We start from the raw sequence: 15,517 nt of genomic DNA, 5'->3' as shown, positions 1-15,517 counted from the left end.
AGCGAGGATCTACTATGCCCCCTTATAGTTATTTCCCCCTTTGTTTTGACCTCCTCTTGTCTCTCGATCCTACCGAGAGACAAGATGGCGGCCGCTACGGACTGTTTGGAATGTTGACAGACGCCGGAGAGCCAATCAGCTTCGCTTCACAAAGCTCCGTTGCGCGAAAAGTCCGCGAACCAGAGCGCTAACCGGTCCGCTGTTACAGATATATATCTTTTTTTAAACGTTAATTTCTCAAAATCCACTGGAGCACATATATTGAGACCTACAAAAGGCACATCGGGCTACCAGTCCCTACAATTTTGCCAAGTTTCGTGCAAATCCATTCAGCCGTTCGGGCTAAAAGTGAGGCCAACCGCCCTATGGAAAACTCAATGTTAAAAACACGTTTTGGGACCCCCCTTTTTTCTCGGCCCCCACTGGACGAACCCCCCCCAAATTTTCAAGGGCTGCTCAGAAACAAAATGTGCCATTTTCCTGAAAATTTCAGCCGATTCCGTCCACAAACGCCAAAGTTATTAGACATAGAATTTTCAAAAAACCCATAGAGAAAAAATCCTAACTATATATACCTACTGGCGACCGCCAGTAGGTAATATATACATATATATATTCACTGAAAAAACCATAGGTTTCACACCAGTTATAGTTAGGTGGAAATTTTACTCGCATGAAACCATTGAAATTCCCATGTTATAGTTAGTTGGACTCACTATAACTTGCGCGTGCAATGCACTGCTGATGACGTCACATATTACATCACTCATGACATGGTCAGTGACATCACTCATGACATCACTGATGACATCTCAAATGACATCACTGATGACAACATCCTTGTGACAAAGTGGCAGACCTCCTATCAGCATAAAATAACCTTTGACACACACATTCAAAGATAGAAACTAACATTTTCTTAAAAAAGGAGAAACCATTACCAATTACAACAATTTATTAGGTAATTCCAACATCTACATACACATCCACTCATTCACCAACAGTTCTATATAGTCACTCATGCATGTACTCACTCATATGTACTCATACACCTATACATCCTGTTACACACTAATACTCATCCATATAGTTACTCACACACAAATTCACACATGCAAATAAACTATCAAAAAAACATTTACTTGATTATACTGCTATATACACACCACTATACATACTTCTACTGAAACTGAAACATATTTACTCTCTTAAACATTCAATTATAAAAACACATACTCACTAACCCACCCATACACACAATCATCCACCCATACAGTCTTGCACACATGCTGTCTTCAAAATACATACAAATAGTGAGTCACTCATTCATGCATCTGTGCTCTAAGTAATATCCCCCACCGAACCATACAGACACTGATACTGATACTCAAAAAAACAACTAATAACCCATATACACACTCATGTAGCTACTCACCAACCCATGCAGCCACTTATACACAAAGTGAGACACAGATACAGATATTTAAATATTTAAACATTACTCGCTAATATATGTATTCACTAAGATACATTTAATAATTCAGTTAACCAATCAATTTTACACAAAAAAACATCCATTTAGACATTTTTTACCCATTTATTCTTCCATCAACCTTTAGATATACATATATAAAAAATATTTATTTTTCAGAAAGATACACATTCACTGGATGATGTCATTAGTGATGTCATTTGAGATGTCATCAGTGATGTCATGCGTGATGTCACTGACCATAGTTAGCTGGAAATTTTACTCGCATAAAACCAATGAAATTCCCACGTTATAGTTAGTTGGACTCACTATAACTTGCTCGTGCAATGCACTGCTGATGACGTCATATATTACATCACTCATGACATGGTCAGTGACATCACTCATGACACCATCCAGTGAATGTGTGTCTTTTTCAAAAATAAATATGTGTTATATATGTATATGTAAAAGTTGATGGAAGAATAAATGTTTAAATAAGTGTTTACCTGGATGTTTTTTTTTTTTTAAATTGATTGGTTAACTGGTTTATTAAGTGTATCTTAGTGAATACATATATTAGAGAGTAATGTTTAAATATTTAAATATATGTATTAGTGTTTCACTTTGTGTATAAGTGGTTGCATGGGTTGGTGAGTAGCTACATGTGTATGTATATGGGTTATTAGATGTTTTTCTTAGTATCAGTATGAGTGTTTGTATGGTTTGGTGGGGGTATTACTTAACACATAGATGCATGAATGACTGACTCTCTCTTTGTATGTGTTTTGAAGACAGCATATGTGCAGGACTGTATGGGTGGATGAGTGTGTATATGTGTGTGTTAGTGAGTGAATGACTGTCTCACTAGTGTCTTTATCAGTAACTACATATGTTTTAATCTAGTATATGTGAGTATTGATGTATATAAGTGAGTATATGTGAGAGTGAGGGATTGTAAGAGTTCCTGTTTAAATTAGTATGTGTTTCTATAAGTGATTGTTTAAGAGAGTAAGTATGTGTAAGTTTCCTTAGAAGTAAAGTGGTAGTGTGTGTATAGCTGTATATGCAAATAAATGGATGTTCAATAGTTTATTTGCATGTGTGAGTATGTGTGAGAGTATCTTTTGGATGACTGTCGGTGTGTAAGAGGATGTATAGGTGTATCACTACATATGATGAGTGAGTATATGTATGAGTGACTATATAGAACTGTTGGTGAATGAGTGAATGTGTATATAGATGGTGGAATTATTGAATTGGTTGTTGTAACTGGTGTGGATATCTCCATTTTTTAAAAAATGTAGTTTATATTTTTGAATATGTGTTCCAAGGGTTACATTACAGTGAAAAGAGGTCTGTCACTCTGTCACAAGGATGGTGTCATCAGTGATGACATGAGTGATGTCACTGACCATGTCATGGGTGATGTAATATGTGACGTCATCAGCAGTGCATTGCACGCGCAAGTTATAGTGAGTCCAACTAACTATAACGTGGGAATTTCATTGGTTTTATGCAAGTAAAATTTCCAGCTAACTATAACTGGTGTCAAACCTATGGTTTTTTCAGTGAATTTCATAGGTTTTTTAAATACTAATTCCTAACTATAACTGATGTGAAACCTATGGTTTTTTCAGTGAAGTTCATAGGTTTTTTAATAGCAAATCTCTATAGGTATGAAATGTAATATTTTTTTATAATGAAGTAATACTATTTTTTTAAAAGTTTATTTATTTTTTTATTTTTGTGTTCCGGAGCGCTCCCGGGGCGCGTACCGATGCGCTCACCGGTGAGCGCAATGTTACGACGCGCCCCGGGGCGCGTACCGGGGAGTGTCCCGTTAGCGCTATTGCCGCGAACGAAAACAACATCGTGACGTATCACGTAGCCGCGTGATGCGTCATTTGACGCACTGCGTAAGCGCACCCGGAAGCACTCGAGCGCTTACGATCGCGCAATGTAAGCGCTGCCGGGCACGGCCCGGGGCGCGTCCCCGGGCGCGTAGCGTAAGCGCGTCGGGTCATGTGACCTGAAAATAACACTTTTCATTGGTGCAGAACATTTTTTTTTCTCCAAATGATGAAAGCCCCACCTTTTTTCCTTATTCTGACTTTGTCCTTTGACTGAGGAAGACCTGTTTGGAGATCTGTCCCTAATCTTTTGTACTTTAAAATGGCTACAGTAGCAGCAGCAGCTGGAGCATCTGCACCACCACCACCACCAAGAGGACCACCACAACATTACATTGGTGGTCAAGAAGACGAAGAAGAGGAGGAGGAGGAGGAGGAGGGAAGAAGGACATTCCTGCCAGAAGACAATACCCCATATAGGCCAAAGGAGCACATTGTATGGGAGTTTTTTTCCATCCCAGAGGGCAAGAAGAAAGTGAATGCGCCAAAGGTGACTTGCCGAATCTGTGGCTCAGAACTTTCAAGGGGGAACCCTAATAAAAAATATTCATTTGGTAATTACACCATGATTCTGCATATGCAGCGCAAGCATCCCAACAACTATTCTGCTGCAGAGATCAGAGAACTGGCCAGTAACCCTCCCCAATCTTCACCCAGCACCTCCAAAAGAAAGCAACCCACTCCATCGGGACCAGAGACAAGAGAGATGATGCCAATTATACAACCACGGTTTGGTGAATTCAGGGTCACTTGTATTTTTTGTGGTAAGAACATCAGCTATGGTGAGCAGAGTGTAAAGCTCATCGTCCTTGCTGGTGACAACCACAATTGCCCCAAAAAACCCTAATTTTTTCCTGATTTTTCTTTGCTCCAGTTGAGCCGTTTACAATTCCCTGTTTTTTGTTTCTCCCCATAAAAAATACAAAAAAAATATAAAACTGTTCAGAAAACCCCAAAGAAGTCAAAAATGTTCAAAGAAACAATAAAAAAAATATAAAACAACAAAAAGAATAAAAAAAAGTTCTTTTTAGAACTACCTCCAATTGATAAAAAAATGCTACATTTTTTTAAAACTCTGTCATTCTTTTTACCTTAGGGTACGCGCACCGGGGCGCGCACCCAAAAAAATAGAAAAAAAAAATAATGAAGGAGTGAGCATGAGGAAAGGAGACAGAGAGAGTGATGTTAAGAGAAAGAGGGCTAGAGGGAGCAACACAGAGGGACTGTATTATTGTATTATAATTTTGCACTGTGGTGGAAATGACCTAGGCACTTTGACTGGGGTAGGTCTGGAAATGGTTTTAAAGGACACCTTTGGGCAATTGATGACACTTTTTCCACAAACTGCCTTGGTATATTCCAATATATGCCAAAGACAGAAATGGAATTGGTCCAACCAATTTTGTCCACGATTTGAGAAAGCACGGAAACATGTGAATAAATCTGTTTCTGCTTACATGAGAGACTATGGAATGGGTTCAATATACAACAATAACTTGCGTTACAACATGCAAGATATCTATAGAGGAGATGGTGTGCACTTCTCAGATGAGGGGAATAGAATATTACTTCTGAATTTAAGACTGTGCATTGGAACCTACTTGTAGGTACCTAAATCATCCACAGAACCCAAAAGCTCTTTTCAGGGCTACCCTACCTCTGATCACTCAAAATGATTACTTTTCTCTAACTTTTTTCACTGTTTTTCACCAAAGTACGCTCTCCGGTACGCTCCCCGGTACGCGTACCAGGCGCTTCCCCCGCAAATTTTCTTTTTTTTGGGCCTATATGGGCCTCCTAAGCCCCCCTCAGAAAACCTAGGGGGTCAGGGGGTGTCTACCGTGCCCCATTTTACCCATTCCCAATGTTGTTTGTCCTCCATCTTGTGTCTCAAATCTACCAAAACACAAGATGGAGGACTCCCGTTGCGCTGCCGGTACGCGTACCGGGGCGCGCACCGGTAAGCGCTCCCAAACATTTTTAAAAGTTAATTTACATAAAAACCACTGGAGAGACTTTCACCAAATATAGAATAGGCCCTACTACGTACCAGTCCCTACCATTTTCCCAAATTTGGTGGAATTCCATTGAGCCATTTGAGGGGTAGCCCTGTCTAAATATCCTGAGGTAAATTACATGACAAAAACACATATGAAGTGTTAGGATTTACAACCAATTAAAATGTTACTTTCATTTTCTACTTTTTTTTCCTGACATTTGATTGGTTATGTACATGAATATAAATGAAAAATGAGAGGGAAACACGGCCATTTTGACTACACCTACCTGAGGTACATCTTGAAAAAATTTTCTCCATTTATCTTCATCACCTTTTAATAAGGTAAGTTGTTAATTTGTAAGGGGCACTTTAAGTTAATTTGTAAAAACGTTTTCTGATAGTTATTTACTGTCCCTCTGTTATAGTTATACATTGAGATAGGCTTCTCTGTTATAGTTATGGATTGAGTTAGGCTTCTCTGATATAATTATGAAATTACTTAGGCTTCTTCACATACACTTTTTTGACATTTCTATTTCCTGCCTGATACCATACACTGCCCAAAGATAACTTCACTGTTAAAAACTCAGAAGTACCTGTCTAAACTTAAACCCAACACTGCCCTAACTCTACTGATATATTTATTTTTAATGCAATTTACAGCAAGAAAATGGAAGGAGAAGCAAATATGTCTTTCGAAATAGTTCTTCAAAACAATCCTGAGGAAGACTTTGACTTTATGGATCAGTCTCTAAACGAAGAGTTAGTTAATTGTGTGGAAGAAATGGAATCACGACTGAAAATGAGGACATTCCTGACGATATAATGTTGGAAGTGTTATTAAATTTTGAAAAATCAGAGCAATACATTTTTATTTAATAATTAAAAATTGTTCGAGACATTATTCATTTTTATATGTAATTCATGAAATAGTACCAAAATGAATATAATATAAAGTGAGACTTACAGTATACTGTCCAACTTTTTTTGTGTTACATAGTAATTTTGCTCATAGTTACTTCCTTTCTCCCACTATATTATCTCCAATGTGTATTTGACATCTCTTTTTCATCTCCTGCCTCCATGTTGTTTCTGCTTTCCTGACAGACTATGCTATGAATTCCATATACCACAATAACTTCTGTAACAACATGCAAGATATCTACAGAGGACACGGTGTACATTGAATTTAAGACTCTGTATTGGTACCTACATGCTGGTACTTAAATCACCCACACAACACAACAACTCTATGCAAAGCTACCCTACCTCTAAGCACTTTAAATTATTATTTTCCTGTTTCACTGGGTTTTCCCTTTGGTGCGCTCCCCGGTACGCTCCCCGGTGCGCGTATTGGGCGCTCCCCCCGTGAAAATTGGATTTATTTTTTTTGCCCCACGGGCCCTTTTATGGCCCCCACATCAAACCTAGGGGGTCAGGGGGGCTCTACCCTGCCCCCTTTTGGTCATTTCCCCCTTTGTTTTTGCCACCTCTTGTGTCTCGATCCTACAGAGACACAAGATGGCGGCCGCTCTGGACTGTTTGGAATGTTAACAGACACCCGAAAGCCAATCAGCTTTCCGCGCGCGAACTCGCGGTGCGCGCCCGGTGCGCTCCCCGGTGCGCGTACCGGGGCGCGTTTATAGATATATATATTTTTTTGAACCTAAATTACTCCAAATCCACTGGAGCACATATCTTGAGACATAGCAAAGGCACATCAGGCTACCAGTCCCTACAATTTTGCCAAGCTTGGTGGAAATCCATTCAGCCGTTCGGGCTAAAAGTGAGTCCAACCGCCCTATGGAAATTAACATGGGGAAAACACGTTTTGGGACCCCCCTTTTATCTCGGCCCCCGCTTGACGAATCCCCCAAAACTTTCAGGAAAGGAGCGGAGCGCAGCGAGGCAAATTTGAGGAAAATTACAGGCAGATCCCTCAATTTGCGCCAAAGTTATTCCCAATAGAATGTTGCGGATTTCCTATGGAAAACAATCCTAACTATAACTACCTACTGGCGACCGCCAGTAGGTAATATATATATATATATATATATGCAAAAACAAGATTTCTTGTATAAGAAACACGCCGCACACCACTCTTTAAATTCCGCTGTTTATTTCTTGTAGGTCTCCCACCTACGCGTTTCGGACTGCAAGAGTCCCTGTTCACGGTGTCACGGTTCACATTTTTTTTTTTTTTGACACCGTGAACAGGGACTCTTGCAGTCCGAAACGCGTAGGTGGGAGACCTACAAGAAATAAACAGCGGAATTTAAAGAGTGGTGTGCGGCGTGTTTCTTATACAAGAAATCTTGTTTTTGCAAATATTGCGAGTGTGTCCCTACTCTCGCCGCCAGCACCGGCTTCACAGAGCTCCCCCCACTTGGGACATTTGCTTGATAAATATATATATATATATATATATATATATATATATATATATATATATATATATATATATATATACCAAGGTGTATTGAAGAATGAATGGGTCTATAAGAGTCAGGATGGATGATTAAGGAGGTGTGTGACTGACTGTATTACTGAGTGATTATGTCTTACTTAATGCATGTGTTAGCGACTGATATTCACACAGTTAGGTTGTCAGTTGGTGTGTAAGCAGTTGAATAGGTTGATTAGCAACTAAATGAGGATCTATATGGGCTATTTATTGGTTGTCTGAGTATCTGTATGGGAGCCTGAGTGTTTGTGTGGGTGGGTAGGGGGTGTGACTGTGTGCATAGATGAGTGAGTGGATAATTCACTGGCTATATGTGTTCAAGACTGTACCTGTGAAAGCCGTATGGCTGGATGAGTGTGGGTATGGGTGTGTTGGTGAGTAAATGGATGCCTCTGTGGAACATCTGTGAGTAACTGCATATGTGAGAGACAGTATATATGAGTGTTGGACTGTATAAATGTCTATATGTGAGAGTGACTGATTGTGAGAGTGCCTGTATGGATCAGTGTGTGCCTTGTATTAGTTATTGTATTAGAGTGTAAGTATGTGTTAGTATATGTTTAAATAAGTGAAGTGGTATGTGTATAACTGTACAGGTGAGTACATGAAAGTGTGATTGATTATTTCCATTACTAACTAGGTGTGTGAATAACTCTATGAATGAGAGGCAGTGTCTGAGTGTCTGTATAGATATGTAACTGGATATGATAATGCTGTATTGCTGACTAACTATACATATGAGTGACTGTATGAGTGAATGAATGGATTTGTGTGTAGACCTAGGAATTAGTGAGTGGATATTTAATAACTGGTGGTGGTGTGTTCATGGTTTTGAAAATTATAGTCTGTATTTTAGAGTGGGTGTATCAATTGTTATATTAAGGTCTGATGAGGTGCATCAGATTTGTACGTGGATGATGTAATCTGTGAGGTCATCCGTGATGTCATTTGAGATGTCATCAGTGATGTCATCAGTGATGTCACTGACCATGTCATGAATGATGCAATATGTGACGTCATCAGCAGTGCATTGCAGGGGTGCGAGTTATAGTTAGCTCAACTAACTATAACAGCGGAATTTCTATAGTTTTGTATAAGTGAAATGTCCAACTAACTATAACGTCCCAAAAACCTATATTTTTTCAGTGAATTTCTAAGGTTTTCTTAAATGCTAATTCCTAACTATAACGTCTGTAAATCCTATGTTTTTTTCAGTAGATTTCTAAGGTTTTTGAAGGCTAATTTCTAACTATAATGTACCTGAAACCTATGTTTTTTTCATTGAATTTCACAGCTTTTTGAAATGCTAATTTCTAATTATAATGTTCATTAAACCTATTTTTTTCTGTGTTTTTTAATTATCATCCCATTCTCAACACGGAGAAAACTTCAAATCTCACTACTCTTCCATCTATAACTTCCACCAACAAAATCGCCACAAAAGAGAGCCACAACTAACGCTAATGATATGCAAAGTAGGCGTTCTCGTGCAAAAAAACACGAAAACACCACTTTCCCATATTTTCAACAACCAGCCAAATCTGCAATGCAATCCGTAAAGCAGACAATAAGCTGAGTTACCAGTAACAAAGTAACATCAACTTTTAACTGGTGTAAGGAAGTCGACTATCTGTTGCGTGAATTAGACCCAACTCACAGCCCCATCTAAAGACCAACACGTGATAGAGCTACTGATCATGCAGCTTCGACACCCAACAAGGCCACAACATCCAGCGCCACCACCACCAGAACCTCCCCCACAAACCACCCCCCTACTACCACCGAGGCAGCGCAAAACAGGACAACGGACCTTCCCAAAATGCCATGTCCCCCCAGCCACATAACAGCACAATGTTGGGAGATGTGGCAACCAACTATGTATGAAGGAGGCAAGTTATCCATCAATAATAATGCACACAATGCCAAGTGTTACGCTGATGTGCTGCACAGACCTCACTATGCAAAGCACAAACCTCTCCATGTGGAGATATGCTATTGATACTTGTAGGGTAGTGCACAGTGGACGCAACCATGTAATCTCAGGCAGTGTGGAAGATCTCGGTCATGAAGCTGTGTTGTCCCCCACTGGAAGCGGGGTGGGCTGGTCCAACGTATACTACTCCAGCATAGGAGTATGAATAAATAGGCCAGGGCCTGGGCGTGGTTCACTTGCAGGAAGACTAACGAGTCTGCAGAGCGGTGGCCCTCACCCTGGCACGTGGCTGCCGCCATGACCTCAGGCCTCCTCCACACAATCCCCATGTGAACCCAACGGTACAGCACCGCAGACTTATGTCTGTAACGACTACTGCCTTCGATCTACACTGCAGACAGCAGGGCTCACAATTCAGATGCAGTGGCGATTGCAGATGACGCATTCCAGTGCGCAAGACACTTTGCTCCCTGTGCGGGCCGCACAGACCATGCACGATCAAAGGCTGCGTATACGCCGAGTGCTTCAGGTGCTACTAACTCAATGCGCCATAAGTCATTGCCACTTGGCCTTATCAAGGCAGAATTCATTAGACAAAATATATTGCTCCCAGTGCTACCCGTCTGGACCACGTATCATCGCAGGGTGCACGCACGCTGTGTGCTTCAGGTGCTAATAACTCACTGCACCACAAGTCATCGCCACATCACCTTATTGAGGCAGAATTCATTAGACAAAAGACATTACTCCCAGTGCGGCCCTCCGGGACCACGTATCATCGCAGGTTGCACACAAGCTGAGTGCTCCAGTGCTGCTAACTGCGCAGCTCAACCCAAGGCCACGTGGATGTGCACCCATCCTAACCGCTGCCTCCACCCTACACTGGGGTTAAACTGGTCAGAAGTCAAGATTAGTAGCGATGAAAATTGTGTAAGAGAATATATTGGGTTAAGAATACCAAATGCTCCCAACCTGTGCAGCTTAAGTCAACGTCACATGCCTGTGGGCCTTTGCTGACCACTGCCTCCAACTGGCACTGTAGAAGACCGGCGACACATGGTGCCAACTAACCCTGTTCAACACAAGCCGATCCCACATGTGTAACTGGTTCTTGAGTCCTGAATGGCAGCGACACCAACTTCATGGCAGTGACCACAGCACCAGACTCCCTTCAATCAATGAAGGATATTTGCATATGCAAGGCCAGCGACACGTGGTGCCACTGAACCTGTACTACGCAGGCTGGTGGGGCCACACACATATGCATATGGTTAGGTGCCCTTGCTCACCGCTACCTCTGACCTACACTATGGAAGACCGGCGACACATGATGCCACTAACCGTATTCAACACAAGCTGATCCTACATGTGTAAATGTGCCCTGAATAGCAGTGACCAAAAGTCAGTGGCAGCCACCACAGCACCAGACTCCCTTCGATCATTGAGACTTATTTCGATATGCAAGACTGGCGACACGTGGTGCCCCTAACTCTGTTAAACTCAAGCCGATCCCACATATGTAACTGTGTCCTGACTCCTGAATGGCAGTGACCCCAAGTCCGTGGCACCTACCACAGCACCACACTCCCTTCGATCAGTGAGGAATATTTCGATATGCAAAGCTGTCGACACATAGTCCCACTAACCCTCTTTAACCCAAGCCGATCCCACATGTGTAACTGTGTCCTGAGTCCTGAATGCCAGTGACCCCAAGTCCATGGCACCGACCACAGCACCACACTCCCTTCGATCAGTGAGGCATATTTCGATATGCAAGGCCGGCGACACATACTCCCACTAACCCTCTTTAACACATGCCAATCCCACATGTGTAACTGTGTCCTGAGTCCTGAATGGCAGTGACCCCCAACTCCGTGAGACTATCACAGCACCAGACTCCCTTCGATCAGTGAGGCATATTTCGATATGCAAGGCCGGCGACACGTACTCTCACTAACCCTCTTTAACACAAGCCGATTCCACATATGTAACTGTGTCCTGACTCCTGAATGGCAGTGACCCCAAGTCCGTGGCAGCAACCAGAGCACCAGACTCCCTTCGATCTGTGAGGCCTATTTCCATATGCAACGGCGGCGACACATAGTCCCACTAACCTATTTAACACAAGCCAATCCCACATGTGTAACTGTATCCTGAATGGCAGTGACCCCAAGTCCGTGGCACCTACCACAGCACCACACTCCCTTCGATCAGTGAGGAATATTTCGATATGCAAAGCTGTCGACACATAGTCCCACTAACCCTCTTTAACCCAAGCCGATCCCACATGTGTAACTGTGTCCTGAGTCCTGAATGCCAGTGACCCCAAGTCCATGGCACCGACCACAGCACCACACTCCCTTCGATCAGTGAGGCATATTTCGATATGCAAGGCCGGCGACACATACTCCCACTAACCCTCTTTAACACATGCCAATCCCACATGTGTAACTGTGTCCTGAGTCCTGAATGGCAGTGACCCCCAACTCCGTGAGACTATCACAGCACCAGACTCCCTTCGATCAGTGAGGCATATTTCGATATGCAAGGCCGGCGACACGTACTCCCACTAACCCTCTTTAACACAAGCCGATCCCACATATGTAACTGTGTCCTGACTCCTGAACGGCAGTGACCCCAAGTCCGTGGCAGCAACCACAGCACCAGACTCCCTTCGATCTGTGAGGCCTATTTCCATATGCAACGGCGGCGACACATAGTCCCACTAACCTATTTAACCCAAGCCGATCCCACATGTGTCACTGTGTCCTGAGTCCTGAATGCCAGTGACCCCAAATCAGTGGCACCGACCACAGCACTGCACTCCCTTCGATCAGTGCGGCATATTTCGATATGCAAGGCCAGTGACGCGTTCTCCCACTAACCCTCTTTAACACAAGCTGATCGCACATGAGTAACTTTGATCTGATTTCTGAATGGCAGTGACCCCCAACTCCGTGAAACAACCACAGCACCAGACTCCCTTCGATCAGTGAGGCGTATTTCAATATGCAAGCCGGCAACACTTAGTCCCACTAACCTTCTTTAACACAAGCCGATCCCACATGTGTAACGGTGTCCTGAGTCCTGAATGCCAGTAACCCCAAGTCCTTGGCACCGACCACAGCACCACACTCCCTTCGATAAGTGAGGCATAGTTTGATATACAAAGCCGTCGACACGTAGTCCCACTAACCCTCTTTAACACAAGCTGATCCCACATGTGTAACTGTGTCCTGAGTCCTGAATGCCAGTGACCCCAAGTCCGTGGCACCGACCACAGCACCACACAACAGAGAAAACTGTCACACTCCAAAGGGTAGAGAAAGTGTGCAATTTCTTCAGCTCGAGAAGTTATGGAAGGTAAGGTGCTGAAGGTGATCACCTCCTGTTCCTGGGGTGATGAGTCAGACAAATAGCAAGTATACCCTTCCACTGGGAGGCCTCAACCTAAAGCACTCCTTAGATGAACGTGGTGTATCAATAAATGTATGTAGCAGAAGATTTGTAATTTCCAATTATCAATGTTTTATTTTTCAAATGATCCATACATGCTACTTCATATCAGTATGTTTATGTCATTGTTTTTGTATAATCCAAAAGAAATAAGGACATCTCGAGAAGTGTACACTAGTACTGTTGTGTCACAGCATTCTAAATTTGTCCCCGATACATTTCGGGCGATTGCCCTTTTTGAATGGGAATATCTGAAAGCAAAATGGAAACAGAGTGTATTCAAGGATCTAGATAACTAGAACGCGCTTGCAGAATGAACAGGTTAAAAGTTCAAGTGCTGAAAAATTAGACGAGCGAACATGCGAGGTGTATATAAACTAATACATCCTACCTTATATCCCAGAATGTAGGAGTGTTCAAATAAAAGATCACCAGTGTCCATGAAGAAACAGGAAACTCATAAAAAAGCTCCCGTTCTGTAGTCGTAAAATCCGGCTAGTGCATGATCGAGTGAGAATTGCAAACGCGTGCAGGAAGAAACATGAAAGACAAAATTTGATAGTGTAGCGTGCCCTGTGTTAAAGACTAAAGGAACAGAAATTAAAGAAGACACCCCACGTAACTGAATAAAGTGACCTGAGATTACAGCAGTCAAGGTGATGTCTGAAAGAACGCCGCGAGGCAAGTTAGTATGGGGAGACTTGCTCCGGAAGTAAATACGTGTAAATCGGAAGTGTAAACGGAGGTAAGCGAAGGTGTAAACGGGGATTAAAATCACAGATTGTCAGTGAAATTAGAGGAAAAAAGTGTCAAAAGAAGTTATCTTGATAAAAAAATGCACTGTCAAAGTATGGGACATATTTCGATATGTAAGCTGGCAACACGTAGTCCCACTAACCCTTTTTAACACAAGCAGATCCCACATGCGTAACTGTGTCCTGAGTCCTGAATGCCAGTGACCCCAAGTCCGTGGCACCGACCACAGCACGAGACTCCCTTCGATCAGTGAGGCATATTTCGATATGCTGCTGGCGACACGTAGTCCCACTAACCCTGTTTAACACAAGCAGATCCCACATGTGTAACGGTGTCCTGAGTCCTGAATGCCAGTGACCCCAAGTCCGTGGTACCGACCACAGCACCACACTCCCTTCAATCAGTGAGGCATATATCAATATGCAAGCCGGCGACACATAGTCCCACTAACCCTCTTTAACACAGGCTGACTCCACATGTGTTACTGTGTCCTGAGTCCTGAATGCCAGTGACCCCAAGTCCGTGGCACCAACCACAGCATCACACTCCCTTTGATTAGTGAGGAGTATTTACAGATTGAAGGCTGGCGACAAGTGGTGCCACTGAACCTGCACTACGCAGGTCGGTGGGGTCACCAACGGATGCACATGGCTTTGGGCCCTTCCTCATCACTACCTCTGGCCTACACTATGGTCAGCAGGCCTCACAATTCAGATACCATCCCGATTCCACATGACGCAGTCCAGTAGGCAAGACACATTGCTCCCAGTGCGACCCGTCCACACCAAGCAACATAACAGGCTCATACAGTCTCAATGCTTCTGGTACCACTAACCAATCCCACATGTATAACTGTGTCCGGAGTCCTGACTGGCAGTGAGCCCAACATCGTGGCAGCGACCACAGCACCAGACTCCCTTCAGTCTTATTTGTTGTTCTTTTCTTTAAATATTTTTTTTTATATGTAAATCTATACATGACTAAGATTCTTCTTTGTCCAACCCCACAGGGAAACAACAGTGCCCAATAACTTTTCACAAACGCCTCGGACTGATGCCAGCTGACGGACTGAATCACAAACTGATTTTTCAATACTTATGTAGTGTGAGTTATGAACAGTTCACACCCAGGCTTGCAGAGGGACAGCTGCGACCTGTCCGCTCGACTCACAGATGCAGTACTTCGAACTGTCCGTCTCATTGTGTCTATCCCTGCCCTGGTCATACGCCATGCCACACCACTCCGATTACGTTCCAACATTGGCCCCACATAGCTACCTGTTGCAGGCGTATGCGCTGTTCGTGTGCAGGTCAGTGGTCTAGTTCTCAACATCTCACTGCCACTCCCTGAGGCAGGTTTGCACACACAGCACACCCATCCGGCACATGCGTCACAGGCCATGTGACCACATAAATATAATAGATCGACAACGTCACATCCTTTATTGCCGGTGCTGACTAGCTGGCAAACGCTCCATGTCTCTCAACCATAAAGAGTCCATGAAAAGTTGCACAGAAGGTTAGTC

Source organism: Lissotriton helveticus, chromosome 4_1 (genome assembly GCF_964261635.1).
Source record: "Lissotriton helveticus chromosome 4_1, aLisHel1.1, whole genome shotgun sequence".
Lineage (NCBI taxonomy): Eukaryota > Metazoa > Chordata > Amphibia > Caudata > Salamandridae > Lissotriton > Lissotriton helveticus.
This window is presented reverse-complemented; position numbering follows the sequence as displayed.